At 39.2% G+C, this 7,030-nt stretch overlaps 1 protein-coding gene across 1 annotated transcript in view; it reads left to right on the top strand.

Moving 5' to 3' along the window:
- Positions 1–6,974: 6,974 nt before the first annotated feature.
- Positions 6,975–7,030, top strand: part of LOC140938067 (galanin receptor type 1-like) — a 1,200-nt gene continuing 1,144 nt past the window's right edge. The window contains exon 1 of the mRNA XM_073387611.1: positions 6,975–7,030. This exon is cut by the window's right edge and continues 1,144 nt beyond it. The gene's annotated coding sequence lies outside the window, so the exon portion shown is untranslated.

Genomic DNA, 7,030 nt, shown 5'->3' with positions numbered 1-7,030 from the left:
CTATTCAAGTTGTTGCTGAAGGAATCGGGCTGGAAAACTATTTAATAAGAAATGTAGCGGCTCTTCGCAACTTTCAATGTAATGTTTGTCGAAGAAAAATTAAAACAATTTGCCGTCACGCACTCTTTGAATTTCTAGCAGGACGAATTGGATCCAGCGAAGCACACAAAAGAACGCTGGTGGCGGGAAAAGAAGAGCTGAACTTCGAACTTCGAAGATCTGCAAGAAGGCAACAATTTATTATTAAAGTAAGTTCCTGGCGGTTTTATAACCGGCAAGTAGAAGTCCTCAACAAAAAATCGCCAAAAGTTGTAGATCGCTTCGTTTTCAATTATCTTGCCGTTGATAACGCGGGTAAAACAGCAGATAACAAGCACACAGGCAGCATAATTTTTCCTTTCTTTCTTCTGGCGAGTAAAACCGACAGTCGTTGGGAGATGATACTTTTCAGAACCAGTCAGTAAAACTCATCTGCCGACAGGCCTTTTCCTTCATACGGTTCTTTAACTGTTTTTCTCTATTCTCCTTTTAAGCTGAAATTGATGCCTTCTAACGATGAATTCCCGTAGAGAAATCATACTAACGACATATGTTTAGTTACTCAAATGGCGTGATGTTGATTTCAACCCATCGGAAAAAAGGTATTAAGTCGAAGATTGGCATTTAATTAATTCTGACCAATCACATTTTAACGCTCAGAATCTGAACGTGAAAAATGGAGAAAACAATGACGTCCTTGCAGGTGTTCCTTTCCTTTCTCCCTCGCGCGCCCAAATTGCCCCTTACCCTTCCCCTTTTAACGCCTGCAACGCAGGATATCCCATTTATAAAGAGGGCGGACAAAGTGATCTGGCAAGCTACCGGGGTATTAGCCTGCGAGCAAGCTCACCGGGGCGCTTTGGTGGCAGGGCGGGAAAAGGAAGGAGAGCTTGCAACTACGTCTGTGGAAATTTAATATTTGCATCGAAAAAGTTGATGCCAAATGCTGATTGGCGAAGATGACATTAGTAATGACGTCATTACCCTTGGCACGTATTTTTCAATGTTTGTTTACAGTCGTGCTCTTTTCCGCTTCGCGCTGATTGGCGTAAAGCTGACAGCTCAGTCCAGACGGGGAGCTACTGGAAAATTGGAGGTGGACTTCAAATTCCAGAGATGTAGTTGCAAGCTATCCTTCCTTTCCCTGCCCCGTCGCCAGAGCGCCTGGGAGAGCTTGCTCGCAAGCTACCGGGGTACCTGTTTCTCTAGTTGCCTGGGAAAACTATTTTGTTCTTTCTTAAACCAATGACTTCACGAGTATATCGTTTCCATTGAGTATAATTTACAGATCTCAAATTGGCTTTTTACCGAATAATCGCACAGCAGACCATGTCTTCACTCTCCGAACCTTGATAAATAAATACGTTCATAATCACAACAAAAAGATCTATTCTTGTTTTGTGGATTTCAAAACAGCTTTTGACTCAGTCTGGCATGACGGGCTCCTGAATAAGTTACTACAAATTAATGTTGGTGGTTGTTTTTATAACTTTATTAAAAGCTTATATTACAACATCTTCCTGCTCAATAAAAATTGTCCAAAAACCAACGCGATCATGCCATTATGCAAGAGGTGTGCGGCAAGGCTCTATCTTAAGTCCATTGCTTTTTAATCTTTACATTAACGACCTACCTTTCGCATTTGAGAATACATTATCTGATCCTTCTGTTTTGCCAAACGGTGTAAAATTAAATTCTCTATTATATGCAGACGATTTAATCATTTTATCACCATCCAAAACAGGATATACAAAATTGCCTTGACAAACTGTCTTTATGCTGTACTTCATGGATGATGATAGCCTGGGACAAGGATCCGCATTGTGGGAAAAAGGAGAAAAAATCGGCGAACCAAGGGAGCCGAGAGGTAGTCTGGGGAGGGGAAAGGGTGACGTTTCAGAGGAAAATGCGCCACGTGCGACCGGGGAAGAACAGTCGAATAGATTCTCATTGCCTGCGAACGGCAGACGTTTCTCCTCGCTCATCGCCGCTGAGGAATGTTTCGCGAGGAGGAACGTCTGCGACTAAGCGACAGAAATTCCATACTGATGACGCAAAATCTGTCGCTAATTGGTTGACGGAGTAGTGTCATTGTTCTAGCTATTGTTTACGAATGACAGACGAAAGACAAAGACGGCAAAGGTCAAATGTAAAAGCTATGAATCTCTAACAAAACAGTCAATATGTGTGGAATATAGTCTTCCCTAGAAGAAGCATTGAGTTTTGCTGGAGCTCGTTGGCAGATGAACACAACACTTTTCCAAAATTGACCAGGAGAAACGTAAAATTGAACAAATTTGCATTTGGAATCCCATGACTACCGAATTTATTACGTAAACGTTGATTAACGTCAGTATTAGCCATTATATAAACCAGAATAGTATGTGCAAAGAGTGTCAGTGAAAAGGTTCAGCCCTCCCTCCCTCCCTCCATTTCTCAGACATAATAAGAACTCGGAGTCCTTTGTCGTGTTCCTCGACAAGGATCTCGTCTCATACCTTAATGTTAATAAAGTCAGAGAAAGGGACAATGAACTAGCCAACCTATCCCCACAAAAATTTGTGTACCATTGAATTGTTATCAAAAGACAACAACAATAATAATAATAATAATAATAATAATAATAATAATAATAATAATAATAATAATAATAATAATAATAATAATAACGATGAAAATTGAATCACTTATCACATGAATTTTTGAGTCCTCCTTCCATGTGGACATTATTTTATTTAGATTGTAGAAAAAAAGAAAGAACCTGTTTCACATTTTAGGCTTAACAAGTTCTTGGAAGTCTGACCGGCAAATTTTAGCCTTATAACTTCTTAGAAGGCGAGGTTCTTACTTGCGACAAACGGACACGTCTAGACGGGCAACAACGACCCTGTGGATGGGATCTTTTTTGAAAAAAAAAAAAGAGAAAACTAAAATCGAATCTTTAACGTTGTAGTCGGGGGCTAATCACGATTTTTTTTGTCTCCTAGTGTGAACTTTGACATAATGAGCATTTCTTTAGTTTTTTTTCCTAATTATAGCTTTTAAGGTTATTGCCATGACAACTGAGGTATTCAAGGATAGCATATAGACAATATACTTGATATTTAATACTTTAAGACCTCAATGATTTTATCCGTAGTATATAGTCCATAGTTATATAGTGTGAGTTTCAATAACGTTTCTTGCATCCTTTTAAAAGGATTATATTTCTTTTCAAGGGATGCTGGGCCTTTGACAAGGCGCTATAAAATTATGATAATATTAATCAGCAGTCGTAACTCTTGACATATAATTAAAATTCTACCTCAGTCCGGCAAAAAACACGCAAAGCACGAGCCAACTACCCGTTACAAGTAGTTACCGACTTCATAATTTTAAGCATAATTAAAAGTGTGTAATCGATATTATTAAAGGTATTCTGGGAGTTTGAAGCGACAAACAGGACCTGAGGTAAGTTCTCTAAAGCGAGATGAGATTCAGTTTTAGATACAACTGGTTTTCTTTCAAGGCCGGAAAGTATTTTTACTTTTAAGTGAAAATTAACCAATTTTGACTAACGATCGATGAAATGTTTACATTCAGAAGTGGCCATGAATTACAGCACGAAAAAACCCAAAACTGTTTGCTACAACTTACTGAACAATTTATAGTGCTGTACTGCCATGTTAAACTCCTCAAAAATGTTTCATTTGCATGGTCATACTGTAGGATTTCCTTCAAAGACCTAGGCCCGGTTCAGACGCCGAACCTAACAGATTGTTTTAAATAGTTGAAAGGTTCGGCGTCTGAATCAATTGGGAACGCCTATTTCAATTTGGAAAGGCTCAGTCGTTCTTCCCGCCTAGCCCAGCAGCGAATTTCCACTTTGGATCGACTATGGAACGGCCTTGATTCAGTCGCCGAATTTTTCATGTGCCGAATCTAATGCATGACTTATGATAACGTATTTTGAAAGCAGTTTGACGGAAATGAGCATTTTTCTTCTTTTGAATTTATTTTGGCTGGAGTTAAGATCGGAGTCTGAATCAATTCAACCGATCTAAATAATTTGGCTCGGCCTTATTTCGAGGTAGGTTCGGATCATGAAAAGTTCTGCGTTTGAAACGGGTCCACGCATATCTCCATGACTGACTCCAGAAAGCTTCACCACAGACTTTCGCGCGTTCTGATTTAGTTTAACCCTTGATTTTTTAGTAAGGGTGACTTTGCTTGGATTGACAAGAGGGTTAGGGTACCATCGATTTAAAGATCAGTGGCTGTTATTTGTTGCCAATGAACTAGTTGTTGATTCTTGTCACGGTTGCAGATCCTTGGATTTGCCGTGCATTTTGATTGAGCTAGTGCGCCTGTTCCAAGCCGGTACATTATCTAAATTTGATTTAATTTAGTGTGCTACTGTAGAAGTAAGTTCAGTAAACTGTTGACAATCTGTTCTTTTTTTAAAGACGACTTTTCCCCGAAAGAGGCCATTTAAATGTTAAAGTGAGTTAGAAGTCAATACACTTCAGTCAGGTGGAACATTCAAAGATTATGCATATCACCGGTCTAAGTTTTACATTTTTGCACACCTAGAAAATAAAGGCCTCCATTAACAGGTGATCGCGAACTAAGAATACGAGTATCAGCTAAGACATATAGACAGCAAGTATTTTAAAAACTGAGCCTTTTTTCGCCGCTTGTACGTCGCTACTGCCCTAAAGATTTTGTGCATGCTCCAAAGAACTCGAATGCCCCGATATTTTTTTAGGTCGATTTATCATCATTTATTAAACTGACGGATTTCCAAGCGATAGCACCTCTGCTGCTAAGAAGCGTTATGAATTTACTGTGCATGTGCATGTTTGACGAAGATTTGAAGGTTTTCGCATTCTTTTTTTCTGCTAATAAAACACTTGCTAGTCAAGGAGCATATGATTGAATTGGTGAAGCATAAAGACTCACAAATAGCTACTACCTAACCACAACCACCAAATAAGAGAACGCTGCCAATAAATGACTAATTAAAGCAATCTTCAAGCAGTTTGGCGGAATTCTAAAATTGATGAAACCTGTCAATTTCAGTGTAAGAAGTGCACTTTCTGTGAATAATGGCTTTTTGAGCGTTACGATGATGAAGGAAATACTTATTTTCAATATTCCTACCGATTAAGCACAAGTCTGACAGGAAACCTTTGAACAACTGCCTCGGGCATTTAATTGTGAAAAAAATAAGCTTGAGAAACTGACAAGATAAATGACTGTCAAAAATGATCCATCAAGACGCTATTTAACCTTTAACAGTATCAATATACATAATCAAGAGAAAACGTTATGAGACATAATAAAGAAAGGATCACCAGAGAGAAAATGCTTAGTGACCTTTTGTAAAATTCTCTCAACTGATTATTCAAGGAATGTATGAAGATCAATGTGGAGAATTTGTTTGTAGATATTGAGCTTAAATTTACGGATAAAAAACACCGGATCCAGGTACTCGAGCTTTAATAATCAGGCAACGTTTGATCGATCGAGCAAGAAAAGCTGTGATTATGAAAATATGTTCTCGAAAAATCGTTCTTGTATTTCAGCGTCGAGAATTTACCGTAAACTTCCGCTTACAATAGCTGGGCTTGTAAAAGTCGTTAAGGGGTTTTAGAAGAGCTTACAAACGGGAGTGGAGGTGGAGGGGTAGAGGGGCGTATGACCGGACTAAAAAAACGTTTTGTCAAAACAAGCATCATAAATTAGAAGACTGCGAAGGCAGACCTATTCCCCGTCTTTCCCAGGCTACAACCAGTTGTAAAAGTACTTGAGAAACTACCATAGTTTGGCTTTAACGGCCTGTCAATGATCTTTTATTTGTGATCCCCCTCCTGGCCACCCCTTATCAAAGTTGCCAGCAATACAAATCCATTGTAACGACCTGGAGGAATAATTATGAATGGAGGGGAGAAGGGAGGTGAGTGTTATACCTCACAGACCTGTGACTAGCAGTGATTTGAGGAAGGAAATGTCGCTTTTTCGCTGGAGTGTCTCAACTTTTTTGCAACTGGTTGTAGCTACGAAGCAGTGGTGATCAAGTATTGAAAAACAGTGCAAGAAATGGCTTTAATTCTGCGTATCAAGACCAACTTTCGTATTTGTCTTCTGACTGAAGAATCTTCTTGTTTGTTATATTTCAAAGCAGCTAGGGGCACACTCGAAAAAGAAGGCTGGGGTGAGGTCAAAACCTTATGCATGTACAAAGTCATATCTCGTCCTTGAAGGCATGCAACTAAACTAATAAAAAGAAATGGTGAAAAGTGAAAGGGGCTGTGTCACGGCAGAGTCCAGTTCATTTTGTTTAATTTTGTCAATCTGACTCGCCTTCAATCACTATGGAACTTAAAGTTAGCAACGAAATGACATGTAAATGACAAAATCAGAGATCCGAAACAAAAAAATTTGTCTCCTGAGCATTACTTTTGAAGTTGCAAGCAGCAGGGATCAACTGTGAAAAACTGTTAGGCTGAACAGTTTTCAAAAACCCTAATTTCAATCCGTTTCAATCTTCTTCAGTTTTGCCCACCTGTTGCATCTGTTGTTTCTGTTGTGTTACTTTAACCTTCCTTTAATGTTTTAAGCGGTTATTTTTGTGTTTCCCTTAATTTAACGGGCATTTTGTTATTACCTAATTTGTCTGAATTTCGTGCCGCAGCTCCTTTAAATAATACTGCCAAAAGGTAACTGATTTGGACTGCACAAACATGTAACGGACTTTAAGCGCGAATGCGACTGAGTCAGTTCCTTTTGGTTCTTTTTCATATTGGCCGAGAAAGTGGATGAGACTTTTCAGCCAACCTCGTCCCTTTTAATTCTCACAAACGGCAGATTAAAGCATTTGTCTTTCCTTCAGGTCGACGATGGCTGTCCACGGTAATGCCACAGGTAACTCATCGTCAGCTAATACCACGCAACCGTCATCGTTTATTCGGCCACCGTACCTTGAAGAACCTCTGGCAGCCACCATTTT

Source organism: Porites lutea, chromosome 1 (genome assembly GCF_958299795.1).
Source record: "Porites lutea chromosome 1, jaPorLute2.1, whole genome shotgun sequence".
Lineage (NCBI taxonomy): Eukaryota > Metazoa > Cnidaria > Anthozoa > Scleractinia > Poritidae > Porites > Porites lutea.
The sequence above is the reverse complement of the archived record's forward strand: the minus strand, read 5'-3'. Positions and strand labels throughout refer to the sequence as shown.